Here is a 17,132-nt window from a genome sequence, read left to right as displayed (position 1 = left end):
CTCCTCTTTCTGTTTATCTTCATTTGTCTGGGAGGTCCTTGGTGCTATTGGCCACATCTACTTCATTTATGGTTTTAGCCAATTGGTGGTTTCCTTATGTTCTCCGCCCCTACGTGGGTCTATGTAAGTGAAATTTATGCATGTGCGATGGTAACTCTTACTTAGAGATATGAATATGCGATAATGATTATATATTAATATAAAAGAGGGTGCAGCGCTAGTAAAATCAATAAATAAAATCACATATATATAAATGAATAATGTAGGGTCGAGCTACAGCTGTGTGATGCCTATACCGCCGGCACCACGAGAGGTCCCGGCGGCAACTTTGAATCTGGTCAGTACTCATTTTTTGTTATGTTCACTTGCCTATATTTTGAAATAAACATTCTTGACATATTGCACTACTGGCCTCCTCTGTTTTGTTGAGCTCCCGAGGGAGCTGACTACACCCACAGAGTGGTCATCTTTAAATGGAAACGCTGAGTGCAAACCGTGAGGCAGTGAGGGATGCTTGGCCAGATTTGACCAGACCTGTGTGAAGATTTCTGATGTCCTTGTTATATTACACAAATGCGCATAAAGGTTGCGTATCTGGTGAGTGCGCATTCTATATCCTAAATTCTCTCACCTCATCCACAAATTGTGTCATTGGACGTCAGAAGATCATTTGAGATCTCGATAACACTTTCACTTTGGACTTATCTCCGTTTGACATAGTGCTTTTCTCTCACGATATTAGCCACATATTCTAGTGGCATATATATATATTATTGCACAGTGTCACTTTATTATATTTATTCATTTATATATATGTGATTTTATTTATTGATTTTACTAGCGCTGCACCCTCTTTTATATTGTTCATTTGGAGGTCTTATATGGTGCCTTTGGTGTACAGTTGCTGTCATTTTAACAATATATTATTATTGTAAGCGCTCACTTATTTATATATTTTAGCATAATGATTATATATGCATTATAGGTGTCATGCATTCTAAGCACTTCTGCAGAAGAGATTATTGTCTGTCTCGAAACGCATCAAGTGAATGCATGATTTGTTCCTTGTTTCTTCCATCTATGTACTGTATTTACTGTGACAGTTACATCATGTATTACCGCCACATTTTGTGTTCACATATTGCTTTTAATCTTTTGTATAAATAAAACATGGTCTATCAAATTTATATTTTTTGATATGGAGCTACAGGTGTACCTCAGTTTACGAATTTAATGCGTTCTCCGGGACGTTTCATATTGGGAAACATTTGTAAACCGAAATGCGGTTTCTCATAGGAATGCATTGAAAACCAATTAATCTGTGCCGGAGGTCAGAAAAAAGTAAAAAAAAAGTCGCTGTCACTATTGATCAGTGTTGGTTTTTAAATGTAATTACCAGCTTTTTTTTTTGTTCACTATAGCTCAGAGAATCAGCTGTCACTTTCCCCCAGCTAAAAGAAAGAAAGTTTCCTTTTAGTTTATTTCCCCGAGTTAAAAGAAACAATGTTTCCTTTTAGTTTGTTTCCCAACATAAAAGGAACAAAGTATTCTTTAGCTCTGGGGAAAGTGACAGCTAATTCTGTGAGCTATAGTGAAGAAAAAAAAATTGCATTTAAAAATTGCCACCGACATACACTTCATATTGCGAAACAAATTTGTAAGGGGTGAGAAGGGGATGATCTGCATACTCAAGGGACTCTGTCCAATCCCCAAGCCGGAGGCTTGGCATGTGACCAGGGCAGCCTATAAGTATGATTGAACCTGCTTAGCACGAGGAGTAGTGTCAGGTAGAAGATGGAGAGAAGGCTGGAATGTGGAGCCTGGGAGGGAGCCCAGGAGAGGGGCCTACCAACAGGCAGGAGTTGGAAGGGAAGATCTCAACTGTCCCCTGAGAGAGTACAGCCTGGGAAGCAGGGAAGGAGCCAGCCCAGCATAAGGCCTGAAGGCAACCACCAACCCACAAGCTTGCAGGAGAGGACTAAGTGAGTAATCCCACAACCCCTGTGCCAGATAAGGTGAGAGGGCAAACCTGACTAGTTCCCCCACCTGGGACTGTTAATTTTAAAGTGACAGTTTCTGGATCCCCTTGCTCAGGGATTCCCTCAGGCAGCTGGGTGAAGAGGATATTTCATCTGGGGTCTGAGGTGCTACACCAGGAGGGCTGGAGAGCTCACCAAGAAGAGAATTCTCGTCTGTGGACTTGTACATATTTGCTAAGGTGTTTGTTTTCAAGTTGCAGTTTCCTTGGACATCCCATACACCCCTCAACCCCATCCAAGTTAAATACCCCTTAATAAAATATAAAAAAACAAGCTCAAGGACTGTTTATTGACTCCAATGTGCAAGGTCTGAAGAAAATGCATGTTGCCTGGCTGTGCAGGACCATAGCGGGACCCAAAACTCAGTGACTTCTAAGGGGGTAGTGCTACATTTGCAAATTTATGTGTAAGCTGCAGTGTCCATGTCAAGACTCCCTAGTGTACTGTGGTCCTAACTCTATAATTTGAGAGTCTCCCAAGTTGAAGCACATATAGCAGTGAATAGATTAAGGCCAGCCATTTGATGTGGCCGGCAACATAAAAACCAGGGAAGCATATTCCTGGGATCGGCAACCCGTTGATTACGATGTGGGCTTGCTGATCCGCCATCCCAGAGCATCAGAGTACATTGAGCGGAGGAAGAAGCTGGCTGTGGAGGGAGCAAGAGCCACATAAGGTGCAACACTGGCTCCTGTCCCAGGCAGAGTGATACCAAGTGCACTTGCCTGGGATCTCTCCATAGTGATGTCAGCAGATGCTGAGAGAAGAAAAGAAGGTCAGTGTATTAAAAAGCACATACATACTCTATTTGCAATTGGCATATTAGCACCTATAAAAGGGTTACCAACTATTAGGCTGCTTTCACACCAGGGGCGGACCGACAACTCATGGGGCTCCCGGGCAATAGGGGATCATGGGGCTCCTGTGTCCTTGCCCAAACTCAAAAAATTCTATGAAAAAGGTACCAGGGGCATCTCATGGGGCCCCCTACTGACCCCAGGCCCTCGGGCAGTGCCCGAGTTTCCAAATGGTCAGTCCGCCCCTGTTTCACACTGATCTGTAGGTGCAGTGCTGTTCACCTGTGGCTTTCCTGCAGTTTAGCTGCACTGAATGCAGGAATTTTGGTGCTCTTTCAGAAAGTGCATGACACCCGCAGATATAAGAGAAGTATATGGCAAAGCATAGCTAACCCACAGGAAAGCTTCATGGGCACTGCGTTGCACCTGCGGTGAAGGTAAACTGCAGTGTACCAGTGTGAAAGCAGCCTTTTAGGTTGCCCAGGACAGTAAGGGCTTATTTACATTTATGGTCTGGGGGCAGCAAAACCCCAGACCATAAATGTAAATTTTGACCACCCCCCAACCACAAGTGAAGCGTCAGGGGTCGCAATGGTGACCCTGCCCAATGCTCCAGGGGGCCTGTGTGGCCTTGATGTCACATTCTGTTTTACACCTGGACAAGAGGGTTGACGAGGCAGCATATACAGGAACCGATCCTCTCCAGTTTCCTCCTGCACCTGTTGAAAGCTGGCTTCTCTTCCTCCCGCTGGCATTCAGAGGCTGAAAGAGGAAAATATTCATTATGCTCCCTCTTCAAAGGGCTGAGCACCCCTGGTGTAAAAATTTTATCCCAAAAGGTAAAAAAACTATTTGCTGTAATTGATTATAAAGTATTAGCTGGAGTTTGGCTTCAATTTGTTATTGTATTCAAATCTGTTAATACATTTAGCACTTGCATCTCCCCAAACTGACTATATTGCTGTCTGGTGTGTCCTGTGTTCATTCCACCACAGTGGTGACTTGCAGGAGGTGTGTTGATGGCCAGATCACCAGAGGAAAATAAAAAGAAAAGAAAACTGATGTAGCCACCACATTTACTGTTTGGTAAGCTGCAATAGAATACATTTTTGGTTTTGGGTTTAATACCGCTTTAATAAGGCATCTGGGTGCGAATGCCAGCCTCTAGCAGTGACAGACAGCTGCCAACTAGTGGGCATTGAGAGAACAGCATTCACCTTATACAGACAAAAAGTAAAATAGCATTGTCCAATCCATTCTATTTACTACATTCTCACAGAGTTCACTACTAACACTTAATACATGGGTAAAGCACACACTCCACTGACATATCTATAGTAGTTATCCAGTGCAAAGAGTGCAGGACAGCAGATGAAATGTGCCACCCTTAATGTGACATACAACCTGCTACAGGAAAAGTAGCCTCGTCCTCTCCCAATGTCCCTCCAGACATGCACACTCCAATGGCTGTTTAGCGTGTACAGTAGATGAAATATCTCACATGCTGTACATTTTCACAGCCCACCAACCCCCCCCCCCCACATAAAAACATTGCTCCCAGGGCAACTACCCCTTCTATATATATTCTGTTCAGCCATCTAAAAAGATTGCATTGATTTGAACCAGCTGAACATGACTATTCATTCAGTGTGTGAAGTCAGCCAGGGCGAGCTGTGATTGTTCAAGAAACCAGCATTTCATTTGAGCTGATATTCTGCAGTGTGGATGACAATTATATACTCTAAGAGATGTTTTAACCCAGTCTGGAGGCAGGCGTGTAAGACGGGTATGACACGTCGGCCTTGTGATAGTTCATATAAGCTTAGGGTAAACTTACTGGTGTGATCAGTGGTGTAAGGCTGATTCATGATTTAAATTTTAAAATATTTTAAAATTCTAAAAATATTATACTTTATTAAATCCTCAAATAAAACCCTCACATTCTTCTAAGACAAATAATATAAATATAATTATATGTACAGTATAATGTCTTTGCTATAACATACGGCTAGAAAATTAGTCAAAACAGCATGGTAACTTAAGTTCAGTGTAGTACTTTCCTATAATATATGCATTGAAATGTTCATACATCAATATAACACATGGGCTTGTGCTATTTTATGAAATATATTTATCTTGAAGTGGCTAAGTGTGAAATGGTTTTACAGAAGCAATAAAGTCTTATGATTTCTCATCTGACAGAAAAACACTTAAATCTGAATTATTTCTTTTATTTAGTCCCTAAACACTGAAGTCACACCTTCAAAACAGGAAAAGAGAAGTTGCACAATTATACTTTAGTCAAGTCACATGCATCAAACAGCATTTTACTTGTATAAAGTATTATTACAATTAGAGAAGTGTGCATTATTTAGAGACAGGGTGAGTGCAAGGCTTTTTGAAGAAAGCTGCAAAGCTGGAACTCCCATAGGAACATTAGAAAATTAAAATTCTTTATCAGACATGTATGTATAAAAAGACATCAACAGTTTTAACCAGGATATCTTGTGAGCAAATACTGCAGGAGATTGGGGTAATATAAATCATTGATGAGCAAAATAATGCAAACTTTAAGACAAAATAGGGGCAGTTTATTAAAACTGGAGCACTCAGAATCTGGTGCAGCTGAGTCCAATCCTGTATATGTTTGAAGTCGGTAAAAAGCATGAAAACTGGTTGAGAAAATGTAGGCTACAACTGTTATTATTTTTAGGGGATCTAGCTATCTGGCTCCTGGGAACTGGCCAGCCCAGAGCTATATATCTATAAAGATAAAAAAAGTGAAATATAAAAATATAAAAAGTGATACTAAAGGTTCAGATTTTTTAAAAATAACAAACATGTCATACTTACCTACTCTGTGCATGGTTTTGCACAGGGCAGCCCTGATAATGCTCTTCTCGGGTCCTCCATCGACACTCTTGGGTCCCGCTCCCCCCCCCGCTAAGTACCCACAGATCAAGCTACTTTCTTTGGGGGCACTTGTGCTTTCTCGCTCTTGAGCCACCTCTGTGAGTCTATAAGACACACTGAATGCAGCTCGGCCTCCACCCCCCCCCCCTCGCTTCCTCCTCACTGGCTGTTATTGACAGCATTGGGAGCCAATGACTCCCATTGCTGTGTCTGAAACAATGGGGAGGGAGAGACTAATTAAAAAAAAAATTGTCAAAAAAACAAGGCAGTTCACTCTAGGATGAAAAATGCTAATGGGTAGTTACTTTTTATGAAATACTACATGTCGATGTGATGATTAAACCAAAAATATAAAAATAAGCAAATTGAACTTTTCCCATAATAACTGAGCTTGTCTCCATCTCTCTACCTTCCAAGACTCCCTAATAGTCCTTAAATTTGGTGATTGCTACATTGACCAATGTGAATGCTCAGGAGGTGGCAGGTCCAAGATACAGGAAAAGTCAAGAATTGCTTGTAACCGGATGGCTATATCATTTTGGTGTGGTTTTTATGGTAGGGAGACTATGCTTATGCTCATATTACCCAGGTGACAGATTTACTATAAAAGTAAGACATCTATATCAATTGTCAAGACACTAAAATCTGATATTCCAGACTTAAAAGATGTATAGTGGTAGAAACTGTATTTTTTTTATTTAGAAAAAATTATAGTGGCATCATGACTGGAATTAGCACTGGCCCACCAGAGGAACCATTTGGAGAATAAATTTTAGGTATAGACACATATGGTGTGGGTTAGAATGATCCTGAATAAAGTTGCAATTTTTAGTTAACCCCTTTCTTGCCACTTGTGACACATCCTTTCTGATGTAGTGTTTGCAAGGCATCTGTATGGTTGTCATAGCTCTAAAGATACAGTAAAAAAAGATAATTAATGGTAAAAATATATGTAAACAAAATTACTAAAATCTGATTTAGGCTTTGTTTGTCATTTGTATATTTTTAAATCTGCAATTTTTAAAATAATACCTGCTGATCCTATCAAGAAACTCCTTGTTCAGGCACTTAACATGGGTGGCACATTCTGTATCTGTCTCCAGTTCTCCTGCAATTCAAGCAGTTGTGACAATGCATATTGTACATGTGTATGTCACTCTTTTCACCACCAGGAAACCCACCTGCAGAAATGATGTACAGCAGTTGCAGGGCTACAGCCACATTGTCAAAACTGTCACAAGGCTTTTATGAATTAAATGCAGGTTGTTTAAGAGGGACCATACTGCCAGAAAGGTGTCTCAAATGCTTTACTGACGTGCCCCCGTAGTATCCTATTTCCTAAGTGCCCATGCAGGTTCTAATAACATATAAAACCGTATGTCCTTTGCAATAACCATGTGATCCTGTGCGGCCTCAAAAAAAAATAAAGGCTTGAGACACAACAACCCCAAATACTACACAATGTTAACAAGCCCAGTAGAGCAGCTATAAATGATTAATAAATACAGGCAATCTTTATAGGTACAAGTGCAGCACTGGAAATCAATAAAGAGACATAATGTCAATATCATGCCAAATGTTCATGATAACTTGAAATTTAATGCTCTACATACAGTTCACAGAAAAGATTGAGAGAGTATCGGACATTCGTTTAAGCAACCGTAAATCTCTGAGACCTGCCAAAGTGTGCTTCCTATATAATATGTCTTAACTGTGTGGACAAGGAGAGATTTCCAGCCACAATCTAAATTAAAGATAAAAAATAATGCAATTTCAGAAATTCACATCATCTTTATCGCATGCTCATCACAAATAATGGCTAGATATATTGGACAGAGCACCTACTGTATGTGTATCATGTTAATTAAATCATCAATCCTGTGTAGTTGCAGAAATAAATCTGATTATGTATCAAAAGATGCCAAAGTACATAATTCCCAATCTGAAAGTCAATGGATTCACTGTGATCAATGTCCAATAAATGATTTTATCAGTGGATCCCACCATCATCCCAGTAATCCATATACATTAACCCCTGACAAGGATACAAGGATACATATACTGACAGATGCTCTGTATCAGACTTACTGAGCTGTAACAAATATTAAATGGCCGTGTGTGTTTACATGCGTTTTATCACAGTTTATGTTTTGAGGTTTATTTTAGAGATGTGCAAAGAGAGATCACACTAAAACGTGCAGATAAATAACACTTAGTTGGGTAATGACAGATATAGTGACAGAAGTAACGAATGTAATAACTTAAAAAAATATAAAGAAACTTCGATATAGGTAGAATATAGATGCTTTTCCAAGGAATCCCTGCTTATTTTCCAACAAAGGCTTGACAGATGATAAGGGCAGACATATGCTTGTCGCAGTTGGGAGACTAACTATTCCAAATTTTGGCTGTAGTACATATGGGAGTAGTTGTTAGCATTGACCAATCATAACCCCCTGTAAAGCAACATTACCTTTTAACTACTTGCCTTCTGGAAGATTTACCCCCCTTAAGGACCAGGCCATTTTTTGCTATACGGCTATTTTAACTGACAATCGCGCGGTACAACACTGTACACAAATTACATTTATATAATTTTTCCACACAAATAGAGCTTTCTTTCAGTGGTATTTGATCATCACTTGGTTTCTTACTTTTTGCGCTATAAATGAAAAATGACCAAAAATGTATTAAATAAATTTTATATATATATATATATATATATATATATAATTTTTTTTTTTTTACTTTTTGCTTTAAAACATACCCCATAAAAAATTAAAAAAAAATTTCTTCATAAATATTAGCCAAAATGTATTCTGCTACATGTCTTTGGTAAATCCTAATAAGTGCATATTGATTGGTTTGCATGAAAGTTATAGCATCTACAATTGGTGGTATATATACTGGAATTTTTATTTATTTATTTTTTTTTACTAGTAATGGCGGTGATCGGCAACTTATAGTGGGACTGTGGCTGAAATTCTGACACTAACTGACACTGGGTGGGAACTAATTAACTGTCACTGACATCTCCAGTAACACTAATACAGTGATCAGTGTTAATAAAAAGCACTGACTGACACTGTACTAATGACACTGGGCAGGAAGGAGTTAACATCTGGGGCAATCAAAAGGTTAACTGTGTGCTGTTTTGTACTTGTTGTGTGCTGTTTTACTAGGGAACGTGCTGCTTTCTATCTCTTTGCTTTGCAAAGCGATAGAAAGCAGCACGTCCTCGATGACAGAAGAGAGATCTGTTTTGTTTACAGATCTCTCTCCTGTCAGCTGCTCTGCTGATCACCAAGTTCCGGCCATGAATCGCTGGCCCGGACCTGGTGATTGATGTCTTTGGGAGCCAATGACAGCAAGGGTCCTACCAGGAAATGCAAAACTAAGTATATTTATGTTTCTTTGGATCTACCTGACTGCATCAGCTGCTGAGGATTGATGTTGGGTCCTATTTTTCTTTGGCAAGAAAAGATGTTATTAAGGAAGCACACTCTGGTAGATCTCAGACAGGGTCCATGAATAAACATGTACTTGCCAAGAAATTTCTATTTTATATAGACTAGTAAAACCTACAGGGATTTTATGTCAGGCTGCTACAGTTAATCATTTCTATTCCATGAGCTAAAGCTCTTTAGATTTTACCAAATATTAATATACAAAGGATTTATGGTTCCTTAAAGGAACATCTAATGTACTCTGACTATTCTGGGAACTGTATATGAAGCATTACATGTCAAGTTAACATTTACATCTGGAATTATATTGACCTGATGTTTCTTTATTGACTATTAAGACCCTCGACCCTCGCATGGGCCTGTGCTTAAGTATGTCCTAAGAGTTTGCAATGTTACACTGCACCTTCATACAGTGTCTGTATTTAAAAAAGTATTAATAGTTGCTCAGCTAGACTTATTAAAACAAAGTATGCTATGAATGATAATTGTCACTGTTGCTTGCGCTCTCAACTGAACTGTCAAGCCATCAAATAACTAGTATCATAATAGATCATGTGTGCAGCACCATGGCAACTGCAGTTCAAACAGAGTCTAAGATGGCAGTTTCCCTGGTTGTAGTTTAGTTCAGTTTTCACAACATATAGTATTGGGGTGGTTGTGTGTCAAGCCTTTATTTTTTGGAGGGAAATACAGGATCATATGGTTATTAATAAAGCCATATAGTTCAATATATGGTTAAAATGTAGAGTACATGGCCATGTAGGAAATAAGATACTATTGGATATATTTTGAGAGCAGGGAATGTGACTTTTATCAAACATGTTGGTGAATCAAATGCTGTCAGTTAAAACACATGTATCTGGAAAATTAATCTGCAGTGAATGGTGAATGTCAGATTTGTGCTTTTGCTTTAATATTAATAAAGCTTTTTCCTATTGCTAATGCAGCAATGTGTTTGTGTACCAGTGGGCTCCAGAACAGACATCTATACACTCTGACATTTTTGTATGGAGTTTTCTAACCACTGAAAGGTCTATGAATTGTGCCAGCATCTTAGAAGTTACAGACAAGAAACAAGGATTTTAGTTGACTGCCCCAGCAATATCCAGAATGAACAATTTACAATAATAGAACAATGCTTTATTATACAAAATCAATAAAATCCATAAAATCGCATCTGAAAGCGAAATAGAGATTAGACAATAAGTTATTACCCTTTTATTATATGCTGTTGTGATAAGGCTGGAGTAAGGAAGAGAGTTGTCACCCACCAAAGAAAGTTCCTATCCAATGGCTTTACTATAGGATCAATTAATATTTAGAAAAAGTTCCATGGGATTCATTGAAAAATAAAGAGCCCAGTCTTACTGTTAGGGGAGCTTGCATCAAATATGCGACTTTATAGTTGGACCATACTTCTACTTTAAGATAAAGAATCTAACATCATTAAAGCTGACTGTCAAAAGTTTTATCAGAAAAATCTGTTCTCTGATCATGAAGTATTGTTAATGCCCCCTGCTACTCATTTACTAAATTCTAGAGAAATGTATTATATATTAACCTCCCTAGCGGTATGATTATTTCAGATTTTTGGTGCTGAAAGCGGTGCCATTATTTTGCATGGAAATATGTAGTTTTTTTATTGTAGGCTGTAATTTTTAGGAATAATTCACCGAAATCTGTCCGAACAAGAGTCGAGTAAACATCCCGGGTAGGATAAAATTTGAAACACGAAATCATAAATTATAATTTAATAAATAATCATAAAAAATAATAATATAATAATAATACATTTAATTCAATAATATAATCAAACCAAAAACACTGAAATTTGAAATATAGCGCCAAGTTTGCACATCGCTGAGCAAAGTCGCAAAATCGTTTTTAGTGTCTGATGACGAATTTCCCCACGAATCATTATTACTCAATTCTGCAAGTGGTTCTGATTTACTATCGCTGTATTCTAGCTGGTCTAAAACCACTTTTGACCTAAAGGGACACTTTTTGGACGCCATGGACTTTTCTCAGTTTCCAGGCAGAAAGAACAGACAAAATGCGGGCAGGGCACCGGACAAAGCACTAGGGACAAAATGTATGTGAAATGGGTTGAAACAGCAATGTTTTACTATGTAAAATTTGTTTGGAATTTTGTTTTTTAAATTTTCAAATTTCCTGCCGCTGGCGGCGCCCGTACGTTCCGACGTCACAGGGACCGGAACACAGAAGCCGGATGCTGGCATCGGCCGGAGGAGATGGCCGGGGACGCTGCAGGGGACACATCGCGGGAGCGAAGGACAAGGTAAGTGCTGCAGGTAATCCCTATGCAGCGCCGCATGGTAAGCTCGAGTGTAGCTTGGGGTTACCGCTTTTGGTACAGACATTTTACCCCGAGCTACACTCAGGAATACCGCTAGGGAGGTTAAGCGCACGTTTTTTTTCCCCCAGACTTTTCCCAAATAAAAAGCACATTTGTTTAAGCTTAACTTTGGCATCTCCGAAGAGTTCAGATTTATTTTTCAATGAATATTTATTTTCTAATTCAGATGAAAACATGATGTGTTTCTATACTTAGAATAGTGCCTTCAAACATCAACTTCAATTTGACAGTTTTGTTCTCAGAAGATAAAAACTCGCTAGTGATTATAGGTTATAGCTTGATGTTAAAGGACGTCGACACATTACAGAATTTAAATTATTACTGCAAACAGGAGACATTTCACGTTATCTAAACGCCTGACACAGATTTAGTCTGAAGTTCTGTATACCATATATGACAATTTGCTGCAATGATTGCTGAGAAATCTTTCATCTAAGTGTATGTGAATTAAAATTAAAAACAAAGACAAAATATGCACATAAATATGTCGTACAATATACACAGGTAGCAATGGGCTATATGATAATAGTGTAACTTTAAAGAGTTGGAAGCGCTTTTGTAAAGCATAATTAGATGTAGCAATAAATTTTCCTTCATCAGGGGAGGGGAAGTAGGGGCCCTTTACTGTATCCAGATTTCAAGAAGACTTTTTACCTTAAACAAGATTAGCCAACAGTAAATATTTGCTAAGTTGATCCTTTATTTTGAGAATCCAGGTTCTGATATTACATTTTTGATCATGACATCAAATACACAGGAGGAAAATTATTATTTGATCCCCTGCAGATTTTGTAAGTTTGCCCACTTACAAAGAAATGAAGGGTTTAGAATTTGTATCATAGGTGTGTTTTAAATGATAACCACAGAATATCAACCAAAAGTCCAGACAAAAACACATGATAGAAATGTTATAAATTGAGTTGCAGTTCAGTGAGTAAAACAAGTATTTGATCCCCAAGGAAAACATGACTTAGTACTTGGTGGAGAAACCCTTGTTAGCAAGCACAAAGGTACAACGTTTCTGTAGTTGGTTACCAGGTTTGCGCACATTTCAGGAGGGATATTGATCCACTCTTCTTTACAGATCTCTGAATCCTTCAGATTTCTTGGCTGTCGCATGGCAACTCAAAGTTTCAGCTCCCTCCATAAATTTCTATAAGTCTGGAGACTGGCTAGACCACTCCAAGACCTTAATGTGCTTCTTCATGAGCAACTCCTTTGTTGCCTTGGTGGTATGTTTTGGGTCATTGTCATGCTGGAAGACCCATCCATGACCCATCTTCAGTGTTCTGGCTGAGAGAACATGGTTCTCATCCAAGATTTTACAATACATGTCCCTGTCCATTGGCCCCTCAATGCAGCAAATTCAGCCTGTACTTTTAGCAGAGTTATGGTCATAGTGAGTATTTTTCTATCTTCAAACACGGCGAGTTGAGTTGACGTCAAAGAGCTAAATTTGGGTCTCATCTGACCACAGCACTTTCTCCCAATCCTTCTCTGAATCATTTACATGTTCATTGGCAAACTTCACATGGGCCTTCTTGACAAGGGAGACCTTGCGGGTGTTGCAGGCTTTCAATCCATAGCGGTGTATTGTGTTACCAATATTTTGTTGTGTGACTGTGGTCCCAACTGCCTTGAGATCATTCACAAGCTCCTCCCCTGTAGTTCCCCTGTAGTTCTGGTCTAATCCCTCACTTTTCTCATGATCATCCTTACCCTATGAGGCGAAATCTTGCATGAAGCTCCAGACTAAGGGAGATTGATGGTTATTTTATATTTCTTCCTTTTGCGAATAATCGCTCCAACAGTTGTCTCCTTCTCACCAAGATTCTTGCTGATGGTCTTGTAGCCCATACCAGCCTTTTGCACATCTGCAGTCATGTCCCTAATGCTCTTTGATAGCTCTTTGGTCTTGCCCATGGTGGTGAATGGAAGAAAGAGATATTGTAGACAGGAGTCTTTTATACACGTAATGAATTGTCATTAGGAGCACCTTCTTAAATTGACAGGGCTAATCTGTATACCACATGAGCACATAGCCAGTCTGTGGGAGCCAGAATTTATGTTGGTTGGTAGGGGATCAAATATTTATTTTTTCACTGAACTGCAACTCAATTTAGAACATTTGTATCATGTGTTTTTTCTGGATTTTTGGTTGATATTCTGTCTCTATCATTTAAAATACACTGATGATAAAAATTATAGACCCTTCATTTCTTTGTAAGTGGGCAAATTAACAAATTCTGCACGGGATCAAATAATTATTTTCCCCACAGTATATTAATAGTAAAAAGGTCTGGTCTGAGCATGTAGGTCCTTTACAAAATAATCTAGAGTGGGTGACTGGGGACAAAGGGAAGGATAATTTATTAAATACCTTCTTCAGCTCTGTGTATACAAAGTAGCATGGGGGAGCTCTTGTCCATAATGGGGATGATATTGACACAGCTCCACATGATCCACCATGGCTCAAAATTGATACGGTCCATAAATATTTAGACAGGATAAAGGTGAATAAAGCACCTGGGCTGGATGGCATACACCCACATGTCCTTAAAGAATTGAGCTCTGTCATTTCAAAGCCATTGTTTCTAATTTTTAGGGACTCTTTAATGACTGGCATAGTACCACTGGATTGGAGTAGTGCCAATGTGGTGCCTATATTTAAAAAGGGATCCAATTCTTTACCAAGTAACTATAGACCTGTTAGCTTAACTTTTATAGTTGGAAAGATACTGGAGAGTTTAATAAAAGACCACATAGATGAGTTCTTGCTGGAAAAAAATATTTTAAGCAACAAACAGCATGGATTCATTAAAGGCAGAAGTTGTCAAACAAATCTGATTTCTTTTTATTAGGAGGAGGTAAGCAAGACAGTGGACATAGGAGTGGCTAAGGATATCGTGTACTTGGATTTTGCAAAAGCGTTTGGCACAGTTCCCCACACATGGCTAATATGTAAGGTAAAGTCTACAGGCTTGGAAAAATCAGTTTGTAAATGGATAGAAAACTGGCTAAAAGACCGTATTCAGAGAGTAGTGGTTAATGATTCATACTCTGAATGGTCTAGGGTTGTCAGTGGTGTACCCCAAGGTTCTGTGTTGGGACCCTTACTTTTTAATATATTTATAAATGATATAGGGTCTGGGATTAAAAATACCATTTCAGTCTTTGCAGATGACACCAAGCTGTGCAATGGAATAACATCCTTACATGATGTCTCCAACTTACAAGCCAACCTCAATGCACTGTTTGATTGGGCAACTGAGTGGCAAATGAGGTTTAATGTGAAAAAAAGATTCTATTAAAAATTAATCATGTGAACAACTATACATACACAGTACAATGTGAAAATTAATGCCTATAAGTGATATCATATACAATCCATATAAGGGACAATACAATGTTCAAAGTCCACGTGAATGACAGCTTCCACAAACACTTTGTGAAAAAAAAACATGCGTTTTCTTGAGTGCAATATTAATAGTATTGATCTTCTTTTCATCCAATAAATCACCAATGTGAATGGACCACCACCATATGTGTAAAATGGAGGCTTACCAGATGAGAAGACCCCATATTATAGGGCGTCTAAAAAGGCTCTATATAGATGTAACTCCATCCGAACCTCTATGTTATAACCAAGACCCAGATTCCACTTAGGTCAGTAAGCCATTCTCTTAGCATATTTTACAGTATCATGTAAAATAAAACATGCCTCTCATAGTGCCTGTTAATGTGCCTTTATTGCAATAGTAAAATCCTACTCACAAAACATAGAAGGAATATCAGCATTCAAGTACAGCTTCCAAAATGGCGGACAGCATGATGACATTAGAGGGAGGCTCCTACCGACGGATCAACAGATGGCTTCTGGGGCTGAAAGACGTCTGTTGATGATGAAATTCATCAGCCGGAGCCTCCCACTGATGTCATCGTATTATTTTTGTTAATGAGGTTTAATGTTGAAAAATGTACAGTTTTGGACTTAAGGGCTAAGAATATGCATGCATCATACATACTATGGGGAGTACAACTGGGGGAATCAATGGTGAAGAAGGATCTGGGAGTTCTGGTAGATCATAAGCTTAATAATGGAATGCAATGCCAAGCTGCAGTTTCCAAAGCATGCAAAATCCCCTCCTGCTTTAAAAGTGGTATAGACTCTAGAAAGAGAGATATTATTTTACCCCTGTACAAATCACTAGACCTCACCTGGAATATGCAGTTCAATTGTGGGCACCAATTCACAAAAAGAATATCAGGGAACTGGAGAAAGTGCAGAGAAGGGCAACCAAGCTAATGAGAGGCATGGAGGAGCTCAGCTATGAGAAGAGATTAGAGAAACTGAATTTATTCTCCCCTGAGAAGAGGAGATTAAGGGGAATATGATCAACATGTATAAATATATCAGTGGTTCATATAGTGAACTCATTGTAGAGTTATTCACCTTAAGGTCATCACAGAAGACTAGGAGGAAAAGAGATTTAATCTTCAAATATGAACAGGTTTCTTCACAGTAACAGCTGTGAAAATGTGGAACAGACTTCCTCAAGAGTTGGTTTGGCCAGCTCAATAGACTGCTTTAAAAGGGCCTAGATTCTTTCCTAGATACACATAATTTAACTGAATAATAATATTTATAGGTACAGTTAATCCAGGGAATATCCGATTGCCTCTCGGGGGATCAGGAAGGAATTTTTTTCCCCTGCAGGAGCAAATTGGATCATGCTTTGCTGGGTTTTTTGCCTTCCTCTGGATCAACTGTGGGTATAGGATTATAATTTTTTTTCTTCCCTTTTATGGTTGAACTAGATGGACTTTTCTTTTTCAGTCAGACTAACTATGTAACTATGTGGCATTGCCAGTGTATACAAACAGCAGCTGTCAAGGTGCAAATCAGTGGAATCTGACCCTTGTTCATACCCAGCCTGTTACTGAGACATATTAAAGGGTTAGATAATCTTTACCAAAAAACTGCCTATGCAGATAAGGGGCATCTGTAGAAAAAGCAAACTGTGCAGATTTGACTAAAGATGAATAATGCCCTTGCTATAGGTCTAAGTCAAATATGTACCAACAGAAAAATTCCCAGAAAGTTGCTGAGAGGCCTAACTGTTACTGTTCACCTTCACCATCACAAGAGTGAGCTCTCAAATGATGAGCTCAAAGCTACTGCATCAGGGGAGAGAAAGGGCATGTGAGGGGTTTTGAGTCAGAGAAAGAGCTTACTCTTATGATGGTGAACAGCTGGGCCTCTCTCAGCAACATCCTTGGCAATGTCCTGGGAGTTATCCAGTCAGTTTTGATCAAAACTGTTTTGGCCAAAGCTGCACAGCTTGTTTTTATCTACACACGTGCCTTATCTGCATACAAGTTTTTTTGGTAAGGGTGAACTATGCCTTTAGGTTTAGTACTCTGTAGAAGTGAACATATTTACTTCATAAAGGACTTGATATATGAAAAATATGCTGAAGATAAATCTTCTTGTTGCTCATAGTAACCAATAAGCATCCTTGAATAACTTTTAAACCTA

The sequence above is a fragment of the Staurois parvus genome, unplaced genomic scaffold (assembly GCF_062004578.1).
Source record: "Staurois parvus isolate SC_StPar_1 unplaced genomic scaffold, SC_StPar_1.0 ptg000017l, whole genome shotgun sequence".
In the NCBI taxonomy this organism is placed as follows: Eukaryota; Metazoa; Chordata; class Amphibia; order Anura; family Ranidae; genus Staurois; species Staurois parvus.
This window is presented reverse-complemented; position numbering follows the sequence as displayed.